The sequence below is a fragment of the Oryctolagus cuniculus genome, chromosome 11 (genome assembly GCF_964237555.1).
Source record: "Oryctolagus cuniculus chromosome 11, mOryCun1.1, whole genome shotgun sequence".
In the NCBI taxonomy this organism is placed as follows: Eukaryota; Metazoa; Chordata; class Mammalia; order Lagomorpha; family Leporidae; genus Oryctolagus; species Oryctolagus cuniculus.
The window spans coordinates 39,062,531-39,085,422 of record NC_091442.1 but is presented as its reverse complement, the minus strand read 5'-3'; the positions used below and the strand labels follow the sequence as shown (position 1 = coordinate 39,085,422).

Here is a 22,892-nt window from a genome sequence, read left to right as displayed (position 1 = left end):
ACGGCTCACTAGGCTAATCCTCCGCCTTGCAGCGCCGGCACACCGGGTTCTAGTCCCAGTTGGGGCGCCAGATTCTGTCCCGGTTGCCCCTCTTCCAGGCCAGCTCTCTGCTGTGGCCAGGGAGTGCAGTGGAGGATGGCCCAGGTGCTTGGGCCCTGCACCCCATGGGAGACCAGGAAAAGCACCTGGCTCCTGACTCCTGCCATCGGATCGGCGCGGTGCGCTGGCCGCAGCGCGCTGGCAGCGGCGGCCATTGGAGGGTGAACCAACGGCAAAGGAAGACCTTTCTCTCTGTCTCTCTCTCTCTCTCACTGTCCACTCTGCCTGTCAAAAAAAAAAAAAAAAAAAGGGCAATGAGCCCTTAAAATCATCCAGAGCCCAGTCTATAATAGCAATTTCATAATATGAAGTTCATTTCAAATTTCTATTAAGTTATTAAACATAATTAGCACATGGAACCAAATGTAGGAAAATAATAGAAGTGAATGTCAGGAATCCTGGGTCACACTCATGGTTCTGCAACATCTGGCTCGCATGTCCTCAAGTGGGTTATTTCCTCTCTCTAGAGCTCAGTCTCCACATTTGTAATATGAATAATCTTATCTATATTATCTTTAAATTCCTTTCAAGCTTATGATTATAAGACACTGTATGACAGAATCGCCTTCCAACATTCTAGTCCATACATAGTTATTATGTGCCCCAACAGGGTCATAATTAAAATTTCCTCATTTCTATGTTTGTATCAATGTTTAAAATAAGCTCTAACAGAAATAATACCATATTTGAACATGGTATATATGTACATTATAAAAAAATAAAAATCTTGTCTTAAATTCAGTATAAAAGCTTTTTCTATAGATCAGATAATAAAAATTAATATGTGTACTTTTATTCACAATTTTAAAGATTTTCTTAGCACAGGCTATTTGTCATATATTTGCTAGATGGGAAAGACCAATAAAAAGCCTACAGTAGTCCTTGATATTTGTAAGTTTAAAGACCAAATGCACTTATAATAGAATTCCCTTGTTTAGAATGCTTTTGATAGCAATCCAGGAATGTTAAAGAAATACCTGAAGCACCAACAATGATCAATAATTTTGATAAATGCCAAAAATCAGTCATCAAGTAGTCATTTCTAAACATTCTTTGAGTTTAATACTTGGCTCAGAAGAAAACAATACTTACCGCTTTTAACCTCTGATAATAACAGAAAAAAGGATAAATCTAGGTCATCCAGAAATTTTGGAAAATGGGTGGAATAAAAATGAAAAGCATGAAGAAGCTTTCTCTTGCCAAGAATTATGATGAAAGGAAGGGTTAATCACATAGTTCTAGGGAGTTGCCCTTCATTGTTAGCTCTCCAGTAAAGATGAAATATTACACCAAAAAGTCTCCGGTCATATTTCAAAAGGAATGTTTTAGTGTACCAGAGATCACCAAATTTTTCCAAAAGAGAATGTCTGTTTCTCTGTAACTAAGCAGCAATGGAGGAGCCAATGTTCAGGTTGAAATGTCACAATTATTATGCAGAAAGGATGCCAATAAAATCATCATTTGGGACTTAAATTCAAATCCTCTGAGAATCCTACCCCCATAACACTACATAATGCCTTCTAAAATTTAATGAAATATAAAACACCAAGAAAAAGTTCATTAGTTTCAATTATGTATCAAAGCAAAACTTTTGTACAAGCAATTCACAATAAAATAAACTAGAAAGATACATGTAGAAAATATTACAGTTAATTAATATGTTATTATATTTATTTTCTACTGCTGCATAACAAGTTGCCACAAACTGGATGGTAGAGAACAACACCCATTTACTAGCTTATATATCTGTAGTCCAGAAGTACAGAGAAATCTCCTCACAGAAGACTAATGTGGCCACAACTACAAATACAGAGTCAGAAGATTATCCTGATAATCTTCCTTTTTTTAAAAAAAGAAAGATTTATTTTATTTATTTGAAAGGCAGAGTGACAGACAGGAGGGACACAGAGAAAGATATTCCATCCACTGGTTCACTTCTCAAACGATCACAATGACCAGGGCTGGACCAGGCTGAAGCCAGGAGCCCAGAACTCCATCATGGTCTCCCATGTGAATGGCAAGGGCCCAAGGACATGGGGCCATCTTCTGCTGCTTTCCAGGTATATTAGCAGGGAGACAGACTGGCAGCAGTGCAGCCAGGAATCAAACTAGTACTCTGATGTGGGATGCCAGGGCACAAGCACTGACTTAAATCACTGCTCCACAATGCCAACCCCAAAAATTCCTTTCTTAAAGGCAAATTTACCATATATTACAACATAGTCATGAGAATAAAATCATCTGATTTATCGTCCCAATGATTATTTGGCCAAGGAAGGTAGTATAGAGGAATCAATCTTAAGAAACTTTCAAAATTCTGCCTATTATATTAGAAAAGTATATAATTTTATGAAAAGTTATATTGTAAGATACCAAATACAAGTGAGAAAAATAGCATGGGAAAACAATGCACATATTGCAAATAGAATATTCTGAGAGTTCAACAAAGAAATCTACAACTAGAAAAACAGCTCATGGCCTATCCATACCATTCCTAAAAATACCAGAAACAAGTCATAAGAAAGAAAAGCTGTGGCTTGTGTACCTCAGTCTTCCTTGGGTATTCCTAGCATCATGCATACAACTCTAGAAGAGAAATTTCCATATGATGTCTACCCACCTGTACTTTGAACATCAAATCTAGAAACCATATCTTATGCATCCTTCTATTCACAGATCTTAGAATGTATATGCACCATGAAAATATTTTTGAATGCCTACCATATGACTATAACTGAGCTGGGCATCAGAATACAACTCTAGGGGGCTGGCACTATGGCACAGAGGGTTAAAACCCTGGCCTGAAACGCCAGCATCCCATATGGGGGCCAGTTCTATTCCCGGCTGCTCCTCTTCTGATCCAGCTCTCTACTATGGCCTGTGAAAGCAGTAGAAGATGGCACAAGCCCTTAGGCCCCTGCACCTACATGGGAGACCTGGAGGTGTGGGGAGCAATCCGGACTGGACTAAGTTACTCGAATTAGGACTTATTCTATGCATCTGCTCTCCCACAATATGGCGCTGGGAGAGAAGTAAACAGCTTCCGCACAGCTGCCTCCAGTTCAACCAATTAACTGTAGGACTTGCTCCTGATTGGAGAGCAGCGTACTCAGCCGAGTTGGGATTGGCGGAGGAGGACTATAAAGGAGGAGAGAGACGGCATGCACCAGGAACATCTATGGGGAACATCTAAGGGAACCCGTGCAGCCCCCGAGAGAGCCGGCCGGCGGTGTGCCGCTCCCCTGCGGAAGTGGGGAATGCGGCCAGGGGGAACTGCCCTTCCACGGAGGTGGAAGGGATAGTAGCCAACCCGGGAAGAACCAGCAGCAAACCCGGGGAGGGCCGAGCAGATGAAAGAACAGCGCAGGGTCCTGTGTCGTTCCTCCACGAAGAGGGGGAGCGACATGGAGGAATCTCCTGGCTCCTGCCTTTGGATCAGTACAGCTCTGGCCATTGCAGCCATCTGGGGAGTGAACCAGTGGATGGAACACACCTCTCTCTCTCTCCCTCTCTCTCTCTCTCCCTCTCTCTCTGCCTCTCTGTAACTCTTTCAAATAAATAAATAAATCTAAAAAAAAATACAACTCTATAATCCATGTTCTCATATACTTTATCATAATTTTCATACAAATAAAGATGTAAAGATATGTTAAGTGAACGTATAAAGTAGTAGGATCATAAAGTCAACAGAAATGAAAGCACTCTTGGGAAGTAGGACCTTGATAGCTACATGGTAATTCACTACAAAGCAGATGGAGAAACATGGTATTAGGGGGGACAAGAAATACAGAATATACTATGTAGCCTTTAAAAATTATAATTATCAATTGCATAAAACTATATGAAAATATTTATATCTTAAGTATAAAACTCAGTATATCAAATTAGATCTGGACTCTAATTATAAAAAGCAAAAAAGAGTATATAAATGTAATGAGACAAATGGGAAAAAAATCAACAGAGTTTACTATGAGATAAAGTGATTAGTAAATTTATTTCTTCTTATTTTACTTATACTACTAAATCTATAATGGCATTTGTGCTTCCAAAGAAATTTTAAGTAAAAAGAAAGAAAAAAGCACTGTATCAAGACATAAATCTACCACCTCAGAGAGCCCTGCTGATAAAAAGTAGAAAATCCTCTTTGTCTGAATGTTTTTGCCACCACTCTACCTAAAATACCTAATTATCCAAAATTACTTAATCATTCGTTAATTTTACAAACACCTCCTGAATACTATGAATGGGCCAGATATGGAGATACATAAATGACTAACAGCATCCCTGTTCCCAGAAAGCTCTTGATCTGAAAAATTAACACATTAAGATAAAAATATCATTTGTCAATTGCATTTTAGTAATAGCTGAGAAGGCCCAAAAAAAATCCTCTAAACAAAAGTTCACTTTGTGAGAAGAGGCCTCAGTTTGAAAGAATGAGTATCATAGTTCACTACCTTAAGTGTATCAACTGAAGCAGGACAAGATCTTACATTGTTGCTGAGCAATTATCTTTCTAAAACTCACAAATCAGATTCTCTTGATCCTCATTTTACATCAGTTCTATCACATGCAAGAAAACCTAGTCAATGCCTCCACATGTGGCTCAGTATATCTAAAGATCTAATGTCTTGCTCACTGACATGATAGCCTGCTTTATGCTTGAAAAACAATGTTTGAATTTTCAAAAATGTCAACAAGTTTACTTTAGTGGATCTCCAGTCTCATAAGGAAAATTTGAGATCACTTACTTTGCATAGACCTTTTTTTTTTATTCTGCTCTCGGTTGGGGTGTTTCCTTTACTCTCAGTTCTTACAATGAGTAGCCACGTGTGTGTGTGTATGTGTGTGTTTGTATGTGTGAGTGTGTGTATAATATAAATTTTACTTGTAAACTACTATAACTTGGAAGCAGAATTAATAGCAGAATGATCCTCTAGTAAGAAAACACCATTTTTTCTCCAGTGGAATTACCACTGTCAGCTACCAAAACAGATTTTTTAAAAGACGTCTCCTTCCAAGCTGTAAGCCATTTGAAGAATCAAAAAGTTAAACAAAGGAAAAGTAAATTAAAAAAAAAAAAAACTTACCCTTCTCATTCCATGACACTCACCCTAAAAGATAAATCCCTCACTATATTCCTCATGGAACACAAATTCAACTTGAGGATTTTTTGGTACAGGATCCTTATATTTTAATAAATGGCATCTTAGTGGGAGCTTTATTATCTGCCAACTACATAATAAGTGGGATATTTTATAAGTTACTCAGAAGCAAAAGAGTCAATAGTATATTTAATAAGAAATGTTATAAAGCACAAATGATCCATTTGGAGTTTTATTCCTTTTGTTTTGTATTTTTCTTATTACTGTTATTACTAACATCATCACCAGCAGCAGCAGCTTCTGTATGATATGAATGCCCACTAACATTTGATATAATCATTGTTCTGACAGGAAAACAAAAAGGATAAAGTCAGGAACCAGTGTTGGGGCACAGCAGGCTGAATCTCAGCTTGCGATACTGGCATCAGATATTTGGAGTAGTGGTTGCTCCACTTCTGATCCAGCTTCCTGCTAGTATACCACACAAAGCCATGGAAGATACCTCAAGTACTTGGACCACAGCCCCTCATGTGGGAGACCAGGATGCACTTCCTGGCTCCTGGCTTCAGCCTGGTCCAAATTTGGCTGTTAGTGCCATTTGGGGAGTGAACCAGTGAATGGAAGATCTTTCTTTCTTTCTTCCTTTCTTTCTTTCCTTCTTCCTTCCTCTCTTTTTTTCTTTCTCTCTTTCTTTCTCTCTCTCCCTCTCTCTCTCTTGAGTGAACCTGGGGATGGAAGATCATTGTCTCTCCCTCTCTGTGACTCTGCCTTTCAAATAACTGTTTTTCAAAGGGCAGGGGGGTATAAAATAATATCCAGCAGATTTTTTTTTCTTTTGACTCGATTCCGAAAGGTAAGTACTAGACTTGGTGATCATCAAAATGTAAAAGTGAGGGGCCGACATCGTGGTGCAGTGGGGCAAACCACAGCTTGAGATGCCAGCTTCCCATATCAGGGGGCCAATTCAACCCCTAGCTGCTCCACTTCCAATCCAGCATTCGTGTTAATACACCTGGGAAGGCAGCAAACCCTGCCACCCATGTGGGAGACCAGGATGGAGTTCCTGGCTCCCAGCTTTAGCCTGGTCCATCCCATTACAGCCACTTGGAGAGTGAACCAGCAAATAGAAGCGCTCTTGGCAGCTCATTCCAAGAGCCTCAGGTGATTTCTGATGTCATAAATAAGAGTGTCGACTGTTAAATCAACAACAGGAGTCACTGTGCACTTACTCCCCATGCAGGATCTCTGTCCTTAATGTTTTGTACTATGTGAATTAACGGTAAAACTACTACTAAAAATAGTACTCTATACTTTGTGTGTCTGTGAGGGTGCAAACTATTGAAATCTTTGTTTAGTAAATACTAAGTAGATCTTCTGTATATAAAGATAGTTGAAAATGAATCTTGATGGAGAATGGGATGGGAGAGGGAGTGGGAGATGGGATGGTTGTGGGTGGGCGGGAGGTTATGGGGGGGAAAAGCCGCTATAATCCAAAAGTTGTACTTTGGAAATTTATATTTATTAAATAAAAGTTAAAAAAAAGAAGCGCTCGCTCGCTCTCTCGCTCGCTCGCTCTCTCTCTACCATCATCATCACTCTGCCTTTTGAATGAATGATTAAATAAATAAATCTTTTGTTTCTTATTAAAAAATTATCTTTTTGAAATGACAAGGTTGTAGGTCTGGAATATGTTACAAAGAAAGAGTGCCAAATATTCACAGAGGGGATTTGGGAAGAATTCCAGGATGACTCAAAACTGAGCTCCTCCACATTATGAAGATATTACTTTAATAAGTCTGGTTATAAGAATGATAGCCACAATTTCTGACATATCCAATCAATGATAGTGTTAAGTCAGTTTGTGGGTTTCTGTCATCTCGATTGTCTTCCACAGTCTTAAATTCTTTTTGAAAGTACTTCAGGGTTTGAGAAATTATTTTAAAAAAAAATTCTCTGGTGTCCCTTACTGGAGTTATGTCATAGATCTTATTGATCTTGTGCCCCATTTCTCATTTCTCAAATTCCTTCTTAGAAATGATTTGTTACCAGCCTTCCTCAATCTTCTAATAAAATGTAACAGTTCATGCCAGGGTGCAACTAATCTCCTCTAACACTTCATTCTTGTCACCCTCTCAGAGCTACAGATGCCTAGAGAAGATGACATGCAAAGGGAAAGGCGCCTATCTCCAGGCTGTGGACAATCAATCACTCTATCATCCTCTATTGTGTTCTTTCATTCTGTCATTTTTTTAAGAGGACATATTTGCTTTTCAAGGATCAATATTCAATTTAACTTTCTACGCACTATATATCAAGTTTTTAAAAAGTGAAGAAAATATGTTTCTGGTTTTGAAGTTATTTTAAACTATAATCAGGTTCTCAGCTGAGCCCACTTAATGAGACTCATCTTTGTGAATTCCAAGCAAAATATGAATGTGAGCTGTGAAAGCAGGCTATGTTTCTTCCTTTTTGTTAGAGGATATTGCTTTAGGGGCTAGTGCTGTAGCATACTGGTAAAGCCAGCATTCCATATGGGCACTAGTACATGTCCCAACTGCTCCACTCCTGATCCAGTTCCCTGCTAATGGCCTGGGAAAAAAAAAACAACTTAAGTATTTGGGCCCCTGCCACCAATGTGGGAGACCTAGATGAGGTTCCTGGCTCCTGGTTTTGGCCTGACCCAATGCTGGCCATTTAAGCCATCTGAAGAATGAACCAATAAATGGAAGACAGTTCTGTTTCTCTCTCTCTCTCTCTTTCTCTCTCTCTGTAATTCTTTCAAAATAAATAAATCTTTTAAAAAAAGAGTATTGCTTTAATACTTCTAAGTAATAATGAATAATAAATAAAAATAATAAATCAGTCTAATAGAGAATTTATAAGTACTCAGAAGATGTACAGTTGAGACTTTAAAAGAATTGATTTCTTCAGTTCATTATTTCTAGCTATGAATGCTGTACAACATGTTTAGCACCAGTAATTTTTCTATATGTGATGATACAATTATATTCACGAGACTAACATATTGTAATAGTTATTTCACCAATGAATTAAAATTAACAATTTTTCTTCTTAATTTAGAAATTTTCTTACATGAGCAAAATAAACCTGAGATCTAGCATCCTCCAATCATTTTAAAACAGAATTGGATAAACACATGGAATTATAAGAAAAATCTATGTATTTATGTATTTAAAATAAGTCATTTCTAAATGTTCTCACAGAATTTAAGCAGGTCTCTTCAACCTAGTGGTATTGGACATGTTTCTGAATTAATTTCCACCTGGAAACCCAAGGGATGAAAATCCTAACTGTGTGATAAATTAAGTTGCCAAACAAAATGGATTAGTGATCAGTGAAATTGCCTGATAAGCTGTCAGACCCATTTAGGATTGGGATTCATTCTCCTTCTCCACATGTTCATTAAGCTCCAAGTTCACCACAACTCTAGTGACTGATTGCACATTAACAAGCTGTTTATATGGAGAGGTGTAGCTAGCATAGTCAACATTCCTACACTTAAACATTCAATTAAACATAATTCTCTTACAAGTTATTCTACTCATAATCCCAGTGCAGAAAAATATAACTCTGACTCAAGTTTAATTTTGGGCATGTCATAAAATTTAAACTTAGCAAGGCAAGAAAGATTATAATTCAAGGTCAAAAGAAGCTGGAGAAATTTCATATCATAAACCTGCTTCTTAAGTTATAAAAATTAAATGAGAGGTAAAAAAAAAAGTTGTGGCCTTTGCACTCAAAATAAAATATTTTTTGTCCTTATTCTAAAGCACAGTGAATTCTTCTACAAATACAAAGCTAAACTAAAGAAAGATATTGAAAAATAATTATACTTTGTTCTCATCAAAATGGCCAGTTTCCTTTATACAACCCTAAGATTGACAAGCCACTGCAAAACAAAAACACCAAAGTTGGGCTACAAATAAGGATATTGTTTGTAATCAAATAGTGACTCCTTTTTCATTCAAGCATTGACTTCTTTTTAAGTTACTGAATTCACAAAGGGACCATTCACCAAATACATAATTAATAAGAACAGTAAGTTCCTCTGAAACTGCCAAAGTTTGATGTATTGACATTTCATGAAAATATAAGTATGTCTATGCAAAACTGATTAGCTGTTTTTCTTCATTACTATTTATGGAACCTAATTTTATATTAATTAAAGACTAGAATTTAAAAATCAAAGTCTTTTTAAAGAAAATATTTATTTATTTATTGGAAAAGCAGAGTGGCAGCAAGAGAACAATCTTCCATCCACTGGTATTCTTCCCAAATGGCTACAGTAGCCACGGATGGACCAGGCTGAAGCCAGAAGCCAGAATTCCATGATTCCATGAATTCCATCCAGGTCTCCCACAAGGGTGGCAGGGGCCCAAATACTTGGGCCATTTTTTGCTGCTTTTCCAGGTGCATTAGCAGGGAGCAGGATGGGAAGTAGAGTAGCTGGGACTCAAACTGGCACTCCAATATGGAATGGAAGCATGACATGCAGTGGCTTAATCCCCTGTGCCACAACATCAGCTCCAAAAATGAATGTATTTTGCCCTTTACCTACACAAATAAACCAAGACCTTAACTGCAGTAAAGTTAAATAAACAGTGAATACATTTATATCAAGCCAACAAAAAAGAAAGAATATCATCCAGTTGTTTTGGGATCCACAAAAGCAGCAACTCCCCTAAAGTCACAAATAAAATAAGAAAAAAAATTAACTTTTGAAAATATTGTTAATCTGGTCTGTTGGAGTATTTTGAGCTGCTTTATCAAAACACCTGAGAATGGATAATTTATAACGAAAAAAAGTCTATTTCTCAGTTCATGAAGCTGGTAATCCAAGGCCAAGGGGCCAGTATATGGATTTCATCCAATGTCATAGCATGGTGGGAAGACATCACATAGGCAAGAAAGAGATCATAAACTTGCAAGTGAGAGAGAGAAGAAGGGAGTATAACTCATCCTTTTATTAGTGAATTAGGCAGGTGTACTCTAGTAGGCCAGACCTACGAGAAGAGCACCTGAAAAATCCAGATGCCAAATGGTTTACTGATGGCAGCAGCTATATGAAGGAAGGAGTTAGAAAGGCGGGCCATGCCGTAGTGGATCTTACTCAGACAATAGAAGCCCAAACACTACCACACAATACTTTAGCCTAAAAGGTGCAATTTATTGCATTGACTAGGGCTTTACAACTGGGAAAAGGCTAGCGAGTTATATATATACAGATTCCAGATATGCTTTCCTTGTGTTACATGCACACACAGCAATCTGGAAAGAGAGGGCCTTACTGACTGCAAAGAATTCCCCTTTTAAATATGGAAAAGAGATACCAGTTCTACTTCAGGCAGTACTGGAGCCTTTAGAAGTGGCCGTCATCCACTGCAAGGGACATCAGAAGGGAGATAATTATGTTAACCAGGGAAATGGGTTAGCAGATAGAGCAGCTACACAGGAAAGTTTGGAAATGGCCCTTATACCTCAATCTGCGGAAGTGGCTAAGGAACCTCACTATACAGAGCCTGAGAATGAATGGGTCCAACAGCGAGACTATTCTAAAAACGCAAGTGGATGGTAGATGCTAAATCATAGAATTATGCTACCAATTGCCACTCAATGGAAAATTATTAAGGAGATACACAACTCTACCCACTTGGGAAGACATGCCTTAGTACAACTGGTCTCCTGAGCTTTTGGAGGAAAGCGACTAAATATGGTCATAAAGGAAGTGACTCGCTCTTGGCCACTATGTTTACAGAATAACCCTCACCATGTAAGGCCACCTCCCCTGTTGACATCCCCTTAAGATTAAGGTCTAGAGTCTCTGAGGGGGGAATGAAGTAGGAAGGCATACAGGCTAAAATTGATTAGATTTGTGAACTGGAAGACCACGCCTTTGCCACGCCCCTGTGTGGCCGCATCCCCCTACCTGGCCACACCTGGGTGCCCACCAGCCACTCAGGTTAATTAACCACTCCCCCTTGGAAGTTAAAAGCCAGGGCATGGTGTGGCCCCGCCCACTCTTCTTCCCTGGCCTCTTGCTAGGAGGGGCTTGCTGTAGCCGGGAGCTTTCAGGGTGCATGGCCTTTGAGCCGTGTGCTCTAGGCTTCCTGGCTCAGATACAGGGCGAGATGCTCTTCCATATGGCTGGTTCCTGGTGCTCGGTATGAACCCCTATTTACCTCTCTCTCTTAAATAAAGCTCTCACTCTCCTATGCATCTTTCTCACTAAATAAAAGCTTAAAACGTACCACGCTGCCTCGTTTATCTGTGTCGGTATTTAGAATTCTTCTCTAAATATTAGGCAAGAACCCTCCTGGGCTTATTAATATCGGGGATTTAGTAATAAGCCCGTGAAATCGTAAGGCACCCCAAATTCCGGAAGCACATGTGGCACCCCAGATAGCATTTCTAGGGAACTTTAAGGGGCCACATTTTAGTGTAAATTTTAGGGGGTCTTCTCCAATTTCATTAGGAACCCATGGTAACAGCATTAATCCATTCTTAAAGGACCACTCCCATGGTAACAGCATTAATCCATTCTTAAAGGCAGAAGCTTAATTACCTTTTTTTTTTTTTTTTTTTTTTGACAGGCAGAGTGGACAGTGAGAGAGAGACAGAGAAAGGTCTTCCTTTGCCGTTGGTTCACCCTCCAATGGCCGCCGCGGCCAGCGCACCGCGCTGATCCGATGGCAGGAGCCAGGTGCTTTTCCTGGTCTCCCATGGGGTGCAGGGCCCAAGCACCTGGGCCATCCTCCACTGCACTCCCTGGCCACAGCAGAGAGCTGGCCTGGAAGAGGGGCAACCGGGACAGAATCCGGCGCCCCGACCGGGACTAGAACCCGGTGTGCCGGCGCCGCAAGGCGGAGGATTAGCCTAGTGAGCCGAGGCGCCGGCCTGCTTAATTACTTACCTCTTAAAGGCCTAACTTCTCAACACTGTTGCTCTGGGGATTAGATCTTCAACACGAGAACTTTAAGGGACACATTCAAACTATGTTACCTTCATCATTAACAATTAAAATATATATATATATCTTTAGTTAAAATTTATAAAACTATAAACCAAAAACAGTTTGAATTTTACTACAAATTTAAAAAGTAAAATTTTTAAAAACAAAAGAGACTAGAAAATTCAAACAAGGTTTCACACAGCATTAAACAACCCCTAGTTTCCATGAAATGTCAATTAGCATCATTAAAAGTTAGCTTTTCATTTAGATTTAATGACAATTGGCCTCTGATAACCATGCAAACACAAGAATTGAAATAGCAAAAGAGCAGCAGAATTAGAATCTACTTCCCCACCACCCTCAAAATAATATAGACAGAGCTATTTACCCTCCAAAGGAATGGTTTCTTCCTTACATTCTCAATCTAATTAGCTCAGTTCACATGAAAAATAGCATTGAGAAGACTTAGCCAATCTTCAGAAGCTAGAAACAGAGGCAAAGGTTCTCTGGCTTATATGGCACCTATGAATCTCTACTCTTTGTAGCCTCAGGAATGAACGTGGCATTTTCCTATCTAGGGTAAAACCTCAATGCCCTCTAAGAACCAAAACCTTCCCCATAAGGCAAGTGTTATATTAGCAGCTAGGCATCACAATTAAAGTAAAATAAACAGTTCCTCTCTCAATGTTAGGAACTTCAATGATCATGTATGTCCCCATTATCTTAAATTTATGAAGAAGAAGTAGTAGAATTGACCTATTCAGCTTTCTCAGTTTAGAAATATTTATCATCAGTTAATTTTCAGGCCTCAACTCCACCCAATGTATCTTGGCTACCACCACTGAGTTACTTGGAACCTATTACAGCCAATACAATTTTATGGGGGAAAATCCTGCTTGCTGTTATGTTCCATGTCTTTAAAGAAATGGATTTTTTTTAGATTTATTTACTTATTTGAAAGTCAGTGTTACATAGAGAGAGGAGGGAAGGTGGGGGGCAGGGGGAGAGTGTCTTCCATCAGATAGTTCACTCCCCAACTGGCTGCAATGGCTGGAGCTGCACTGATCCGAAGCCAAGAACCAGGGGTTCTTCTGGGTCTCCCACGCAGGTGCAGGGGCCCAAGGAGTTGGGCCATCTTCTGCTTTCCCAGGCTGTAGCAGAGAGCTGGATAGGAAGAGAAGCAGCCAGGAATAGAACCAGTGCCCATATGGGATGCTGGCACTTCAGGCCAGGGCGTTAACCTGCTTCACCACAGCACCAGCCCCAGAAATGGATATTAAAACAACAATGAGGTACAACTGAAAGGCAAAGTTTAAAAAAAAAATTCTTCAACCCTAATGTGGATGAAATTTTGGGAGATACATATTCTTATACATTGAGAGATAAAGATTCATTTATCCTTTCCAGAGAGCTATTTGGTCGCATACATCAAAAAGTTAAATTACTCATATTTCATTTTATATCCTATAATTCTACTTCAAGGTATTTATCTCAAGGGAATAATCAAAGATTTTGGCAAAGATTTATCTATTAGGGTGTATCAGCCTGTTCACAACAGTAAAAAACTTGGAGCAATCTAAATTTCCAGTGAGGAAATGGTTAAATAAATTAATATTAATGGATATGGTTTGATATCATATAGTCATTAAAATTACCTATAAAATGACAATGGTATTCATAAACAAAAAAGCCATCAAGTAGAAAATGTATTTTTATATATTTCCTATAAAGCAAAATATATCTGTGCAATAAAAAGAAAATAACCCAACACATAAATACTAAACTTTAATAAACAATGCATGTAAGTTTGAAAACATACATGTTTTATTATTCCTTCATTTTATGTTTTCCCTATTTTAAATATTAATATGTACTCCTTTTTTAATCAAATAAAACAATTTTATCTTTTTTAAAATTTTTGTTAAATTTTATTTATTTATTTGAGAGGTAGAGTAACAGACAGAGAGAGGGAGAGACAGAGAGAGGTCTTCCATCCGCTGGTTCATACCTCAAATGTCCTCAATGTCCAGAGCTAACCCAATCTGAAGTCAGCAGCCAAGCGCTTCTTCTGTGTCTCCCACGTGGGTGCAGGGGCCCAAGCACCTGGGGATATCTTCTACTGCTTTCCCAGGCCATTTGCAGGGAGCTGGATTGGAAGAGGAGCAGCCAGAACAGTAACTGGCGCCCACAGGGGATGCCAGCACCTCAGGCAAAGAGCCCACTGAGCAACAGCGCCAGCCACCAAAACAATTTTGTGTTAAAAAAAAAAAAAAAAAAAAAAAAAACAGGGGGCCGGCGCTATGGCACAGCGGGTTAACACCCTGGCCTGAAGTGCTGGCATTTCAAATGGGCGCTGGTTCAAGACCTGGCTGCTCCACTTCTGATTCAGCTTTCTGCTATGGCCTGGGAAAGCAGTAGAAGATGGCCCAAGTCCTTGGGCCCCTGCACCCACATGGGAAACCTGGAAGAAGCTCCTGGCTCCTGGCTTTGGATCAGCACATTTCCGGCCATTGCAGCCAGTTGGGGAGTGAACCAACAGATGAAGACCTTCCTTTCTGCCTCTCCTCTCTCTGTGTAACTCTGACTTTCAAATAAATAAATAAATCTTTAAAAAAAAACAGATCAGAACCAATATGGTATCAGAGAAAGAGGCTCAGATAACCACCTCCACACAGAGATACCAACACAAACAGCTCTACATACACCAAGTCACCTTCACTAGAGTTATGGACGCCAGGTAAGAAACCACAGTGCCTTGTCTTGTCATAAAAAGAAAAGCTGCATTGAAGAAACAAAAAGGAAAGAGTTGCCTGCATCACCCCTTTCTCCCAACTCCAAGAATCAAGGTGTAGAGAGATGTCTCCCACTTGGCAGAGGGAGAGTTGAACTGAATCATAGTGCCAGGTTCACTGAAAAAAAATTCAGTAGAACTGAGCTTCCCTACCCTGGCCCACAGGACCATGCCTGTGGGGTCAACATCTGGAAATTCCATAGCCAGGCAACCTCTACCACCCTTCTCCCAACTGCTGGCAGAAAGCAAAACTTCAGCAGCATGGAGAAAATGCTTGAAGATTAGAGCTATGCATATCATGCTGAGATCTAGCCCCTGAAAAAACTCAGAGGTCTCTAGTCCTCAGCCAGCACTCAGACTGAGCCTCTAGACTTGCCTGGCATTAGACAGAGATTTGAACTTATTGGGAGTCTGACTCATTTTGGTGCATATCACTGCTGATCTCCAGTGGGCTTCATAGACATACCCAAAACTGTGGGACCCAGGTGTGAACAGCCTGAATCTGGATGACTATAGGGCTTGCCTTTATCACTCGCTTCCAAGCTTGGGAAGATCCAAGCCATGGAACTGTATTGGGACTCACTGCTGCGCTGGTAAAGCCCATGGCTGGGTAGATTCTACTCATTTCCATCCTCAGACAAGTGCCTATGGACAGTCTCTGATTTTGATCAGAGAGACCAATGCCCTAGTGAGATAGACATGTTTTGGCATGTATCAGCACCAGCCCCTTATAGACCTTGTGTGTACTCACTCCCAAGAATGTACAAGGCCTGCTGACTGTGAGAACCAGATAGATGTGACATAGCTGGAGCCTGCATGAGCAGCTCAAGGGCTGCTTATATCACCCCACCTCTTACAATCTTGGATATACAGCAAGGAATCACAGGACTATTTTTTTTTTTTTTTTTTTTGACAGGCAGAGTGGACAGTGAGAGAGAGAGACAGAAAGAAAGGTCTTCCTTTTCTGTTGGTTCACCCCTCAATGGCTGCTGCAGCCCACACACCGAGCTGATCCGAAGCCGGGAGCCTGGTGCTTCTCCTGGTCTTCCATGTGGGTGCAGGGCCCAAGGACTTGGGTCATCCTCCACTGCACTCCCTGGCCACAGCAGAGAGCTGGACTGGAAGAGGAGAAACCGGGACAGAATCCGGCACCCCAACCAGGACTAGAACCCAGGGTGCTGGCACCGCAGGCGGAGGATTAGCCTATTGAGCCGCAGTGCTGGCCTCACAGGACTATTTGAGGATGCAGTACTAAAAGTGATAAAATCTAAGAATAAGCAGATCCTAAAGTCCCTCTCCCTAGGCCAGTGCCTGAAGACAGAAGCTCTAGACCTGCTGAAGCACTAAAGTGCCCAGTGGAGTTCCATGGTCCTGGTTAAGCACGCAGTCTTAAACCCCAGCCAGCAACACCAGTGACCAACAAGTACAGCATTGGGCAGTGAGCCCACCTCAGCTGAGGAGGGACCATAGCAGGGTAAGCTTTGGTCCTACCCCTAGGCTATACTTCTCTTGGTGGGCTGAAGTTTCTGGGCGTGATCTGTCATCATGGCACTTATGGACACAGAACAAAGAATTTGAGCCTACCATAGCCTCAAAAAGAGGCTATAGGGATGGACTACCACGTTTTAGGCATTTCCCCAGTTCATACTGAATAATACATCAATACGGATTTGGAACAAATCCGAGTTTAGGGAATATTTTGAGATTAAGTCAGTAAAAACATGTCAATAGCAGACCTGGGGCAAACTGCAACTTAATCTAGTACTTAAATATAAGAAGTGCCTATAGGCTCAGAAAACTTAGGATTTCTAGAAGAACAGCCACAAATTCCCTTGTTACGTACCCATGTACTGATGAATGGATAAAGAAAATGTGATACATATACAAAATGGAATACTACTCAAACATAAAACAGGATGAAATTTTGTTATTTGTTACAACATGGATGGAACTGGAGGTCATAATATTAAGCAAAATAAGCAAAGCATGTAAAGACAATATATAATCTCACCTGTATGTGGAGTTTAAAAAATAGGTGACTTCATAGAAGTTAAGAATATAATGGTGATGGCCGGCGCCGCGGCTCACTAGGCTAATCCTCCGCCTTGCAGCGCCGGCACACCAGGTTCTAGTCCCAGTCGGGGCGCCGGATTCTGTCCCGGTTGCCCCTCTTCCAGGCCAGCTCTCTGCTGTGGCCAGGGAGTGCAGTGGAGGATGACCCAGGTGCTTGGGCCCTGCACCCCATGGGAGACCAGGAGAAGTACCTGGCTCCTGCCATCGGATCAGCGCGGTGCACCGGCCGCAGTGCGCCGGCCGCGCCGGCCATTGGAGGGTGAACCGACGGCAAAAGGAAGACCTTTCTCTCTGTCTCTCTCTCTCTCTCTCACTGTCCACTCTGCCTGTCAAAAAAATTAAACAGAAAAAAAAAGAAAAGAATATAATGGTGATTACCAGAAACTAGAGAGAGAAGTAGGGAGAGAGGAAAGTATGAAGGAAGAGAGGTAGAAAGGTTAATTGATGGGTACCAGGTTATAGCTAGATAGGAGTAAGGAACTCTGGGATTTTATTGCATGGTAGGGTGGTTATAGATAATGTTAGTGTCCTGTATATCGCTCTATCTTAAAAAGTTGGGATTTGGGATATTTTATAAATAAATGTTAATGCATCAAAGGATAAATATATTTACCAATTGGATAATCTACAATGTATGCATATAATGAAACATCATATAGTACCCAATAAATAGGAACAATTTGTATATGTCAGTTGATTTTTTTTTAAATCCAATTGACTAGGATTATGTAAAACATAAATTTCTTTAAACAGACTGAAGAATTCTCAAAGAGAGAAAATTCTCTAAAACCGTAGAACAAATGCCCAAGCGGCTGCTGCCACTTTCTCTCTGCATATGTTTCAGAGTCTCAAAGACTAAAAGAAAGCTCCTGGGGGACTATGGTACTATTTAACTGGAGGGGATATTCCCTTAAAAGTACAAACAGCAGGGGTCAAAAACAGAAAAAAAATCAGAGGAGAGTTTCTCAGCAGCCATTCATCCCTGTTGGTAATTATTTTCTCTTGAAGATTATCTTATAATTAATTACTTAAAGAATTTAATGTTTATCATGACTCCATTAATTCCTTCAGAAAAAATAGATCAAAAAACAGAGAGCAGAAAAAATGGGATGCAGAAGTAAATAACAAATTAAATATGATTACTTAACATCCTACTGAGCTTCATTTTCATTTATCCTTTCACTCTATCCTTATCAAAACTCTGTTTTCTATCTAGACAAAATGAAGACACTAAGATCCTAATAACCAGAAACTTAAACTTAAAGCTTGCCTTGTGCTAAGAATCCACCTCAAAAAAAAATTCTTTCCCATCCTGAACCTGTTTACACAAATCTCTGCCACAGATTGACCAACTGACAGCTATCCACAGTGTTTATTTTGATAATTTTTCAACAGATTCTGGCACAGTAAAGGAAGGAATGATATAAGAAGGTACTTCAAAAACTAAAGGAAATTAGAGGTAAAAGACAAGTTTAATTTGGTGCAAAATATTTTGAAATTCATCAGTTTTAATAATATGAATTTTCTATGCACAGTTTAAAGACACCTTGTGTTTCTGACGTTTTTCCTGATAGTATGAATGGGTTCTTGGCTAGACCTGCGAAGAGGAAGGTAAGAGGTGGTTTCCCAACATTCTTGTCTGTATGCTAAAAACTAATGTTTCCCAACATTTCAACAGTATCATCTCATAAATGATGTGTAGGTAGTTACTGATTGTTTAATAGATGGTTATCCCCAGTTGAGAGGTCTGAAATTTCAGTAAGTTTAGAATCAAACCTTAGTTCAAATACAGTCAGATTCAACAGACTCATCAGTCCCGTTGAGTTTTTACTCATCTTAACATATAATAAGCTTTTCTCAAATTAAGAAATGGCAAATGTCCAATAGAAAACGTGGGTAGGAATATGATTATGTAAGTTTAAAAAAAATGGGCCAGCGCCGCGGCTCACTAGGCTAATCCTCCGCCTTGTGGCACCGGCACACTGGGTTCTAGTCCCGGTCGGGGCACCAGATTCTGTCCCGGTTGCCCCTCTTCCAGGCCAGCTCTCTGCTGTGGCCAGGGAAGGCAGTGGAGGATAGCCCAAGTCCTTGGGCCCTGCATCCCATGGGAGACCAGGATGAGTACCTGGCTCCTGCCACCGAATCAGCGCGGTGCACCGGCCGTAGCACGCCAGCCGCGCCGGCCATTGGAGGGTGAACCAACGGCAAAGGAAGACCTTTCTCTCTCTCTCTCTCTCTCACTGTCCACTCTGTCAAAAAAAAAAAAAAGTTTAAAAAAATGAAAATGTCCAATAAATATTAGAAAGCATTCAATGTTATCAATATTAAAATAGACATCATTAATTGCTATCAAATTGGTAGCATCAGAGATTCTTATAAAAGATTTAGGATGGTTGTTATAGCTTTATTTGAAAGTTGGAAGCAATATTAATTTAAAATCATGTTATTAACATGTAAGATATAGAAAATACAATTTATATAAGGAGAAAAAAGCAGGTTACAACATAGCATATATAGTATTGTTGCAAAGTATATAACTTATAGCTTTGTAAGTACATGCATTATTATTTTTTAAAGATTTATTTATTTATTTGAAAGTCAGAGCTACACAGAGGGAGGAAAGGCAGAGAGCGAGGTCTTCCATCCGCTGGTTCACTCCCCAGTCGTACGCAACAGCTGGAGCTGCGCCAATCCAAAGCCAGGAGCCAGGAGCTTCCTCCTGGTCTTCTCATGCAGGTACAGGGGCCCAAGGACTTGGGCCACCTTCCACTGATTTCCCAGGCCATAGCAGAGAGCTGGATCAGAAGTGGAGCAGCTGGGTCTCAAACCAGCACCCATATGGGATGCTGACACTGCAGGCAGTGACCTTACCTGCTATGCCAAAGCGCCAGCCACAATATATGCATTTTAAAAACTATATGAATATAGAATTAATAATGGTTATTTATCAAGAGTGAGACTTGACATATTTCTTTATGCAAGATACAGAGACCTAACCACTTGGCCATCTTCTATTGCTTTTCCAGGTGCATTAGCAGAGAGCTGGATCTCAGGTGAGAGCCAGAACTCAAACAAGCTGCCATATGGGATGCCAGTATTACAAAAGGTGACTTAACCCACTGTGCCACAATGCCAGCCTCAATAAGCACAGTTATTTTTATTTTGCATTTTAAAAGAGTTGAACCTTGATTATAACCTTTCAAGAAAGGAAGATCAACTTCCTTTCAGTAGACCTTGTTTTACAGATCATATCAGATTGTCATATAGCAGTTTAGTAAATGATCTATCAATTCAAGATGTGCATGCTAACTTTCAGGGTAGAGCTAACAGATGAGCTACTATTTGTTAGTGATTATATACATAGCAACTCCAGATGTTACATTGATCTGCAGTGCTCCCAGAGCCCAAAGGTTAAGAAATCTTCTATATTTAACATAAATGAACAAGAATAGGATCTATATGAAAGAATTCACCACCATAAACACAAAACAGATAATAACTAAATCAATTTTAGAGGTGTCAAATAGTAGGAGAGAAACATAATTTGAGATAAAAAACAAAAAATGAATTAAACATTAAGGCAGCAGATATTCAGATCTGTATCAGAATACTTACTGGTTTACACTGAAAACCATTTTCATTATTGTTATAAGTAAATTATCTGAACAAAATGTAATACACAAATTTTGTGTTAATTGGTCAACGTATTTTCAACCAAGAGCTATAGATTATGGACTATAAATTATTTGAGCTCGTACTTGAATGACAACATGGTACTTGCTGCCAAGGAAATGATAACAGAGAAGATAGATATAAGCAAATATGTGCAACACAGAAGAGCCCAGTCCTATTATAGAGTTTTGTAGCTACTCGCTAAGTAAATAGACATACATAAATCTGTTTAGATGTGAGGAGGTAGAAATGAAGATAAGGAAGTTTTGCTAAAAACTGAAACAAGAAAATATGGCCAAGGTCAAATCATGAAAGGCCTTTCCCATATATTAACAGTGAGCACTTCAAGGAAAAGGCAACCTTTAGGAGATTTTCAGCAGAGAAATGATATGACCAAATAGTCTCCTTAGAAATATAACTCTTATGGCAATACAGAAGAAGTAGTGGTCCTTCAAATTAGGGGGTCAAATCACTCTGAAAATATAATTAGTCTTTCCTTTCTAGTGATATGCTAGACTAATTGTCCAGAGAAATGTCTAATATATGTAAAATCCTGGAAAAACATTATAAACTTGTTGTAGTGGCTGAGCTAATAAGAAACTAAATACATTTGTTAGAGGCCAGAAATGATAACAGTAAGAATGAGTGATTCCATAGGGTTAAGCAAAAACTAAACATGGCACATGCTCTATGAGTATCTGCTCATCTCTGAAAACAGAAATGTCAAGAGATGTGAACAGAGTTAGAAGGTCCAATCAGAATGCCAGAATGAGAAAAAAGTAAGAAGGAAAGGGAAGGAATAATCCAAAGGCACACTATCTATGAATTGAGATAAATTATTAACATGTATCAATCATCAGATCTGGGAAAGCAACATTACAAATAATAAAAAGAACACTTCTAATCATATTAAAATGAAACTGCCAAACGTAAAAGACAAAAAAAAATGAAAAGTATATTAAATTTACCAAAGCACTCCAAAAATGTTAGAAATTAGAGATTATATGCATTATGGTGCAACACGTTAAACCACTGCTTGGGATGCACACCTACCATAACAGAGGGCCAGCGATTGTTTGCCCCTGCTTCCAACCCAGCTACCTGTTAATGCACCTGGGAGGCAACAGCTGATGGCCCAAATGCTTGGGTCCCTGCAACCCACATGAGACCCCGATGGAGTTCCAGGCTCCTGCCTTCAGCTTGGCCCAGCCACAGCCACTGTAACCATTTGGGGAGTGAACCAGCAGATGGAAGATTCTCTCTCTTTCTCTCTCTCCCTCTCACTCTCACTCTGTCTTTTCCTGTTACTCTGCCTTTCAAATAAAAATAACTAAAATGCTTAAAAAAGAAACAGGAGATTATAGAAATAAAATATATATCGTATGGCTTTTTTTATCAGAAAACATAAAAATGAAGCAGGATATTTAAAGTGAAGTGGTAGCTCTTTAAAGGAACAGGTGAAAAAAGAGGAAAATTCTACAGAGAAAATTGTAGAGGAGAGGGATTTAAATTCACAAATAGTTGAATGAGAATAACTTTTTTTTTATAATTCAACCTAATATCAATTTGAGCCCCAGATTTTAGTCAGTTTAAGGGATAAAGAGTGGGACTCGGGTGAGAATATCTGGTATTCAATCATTAGTCCAACAAAGTCACCTCTAGGAATTTTCTGGTTTGTATTTGTCTTGGCTCCTCAGGTCTGTCTGAATTGGGAAAAGTCAGGAGATATATTAAGTTCATGAGCTGGAGGTCACACATGCCCCACCTCCATGAAATCCTATCATCAATCAGATGACCCCATCCTAAGATTCACCTCTCCTTACCTGAGACCTGGGGGCAGTACTATGTAACCATTTCCCTTTATGAAGCTAATAAAAAGCCTGGTGAATGGCAGGGGGAGGTCTTTTCTCTCTCCTCACCTCATGAACCCAGGACAAGCAGAGCAGGGTATGGATTCTGCCTTTCACCTTTCCTGGCCCATTCTCCCTAAATGAAGTCCACACATATGTGTGTATTCTCACTTTCTAAGTAAACCTTACCCTGCTTCATGCCATGTTTAGTAAAATGGCATGGTCTTATCTGTGGCACCATCTTAAGCCTCGGGCGCCATCTTAGGCTCTGGCCCCCATCACCATCTTGCAGAGTAAGCTTCAGTCCTAAGCCCAGCCTGGCTTGCTAGAAGGCA

General features: G+C 39.8%; 1 protein-coding gene across 5 annotated transcripts in view; it reads right to left on the bottom strand.

Annotated features, from left to right (window-relative positions):
• Positions 1-22,892, bottom strand: part of MACROD2 (mono-ADP ribosylhydrolase 2) — a 2,173,823-nt gene that overhangs the window by 2,035,575 nt on the left and 115,356 nt on the right. The gene's annotated exons all lie outside the window — the stretch shown is intronic.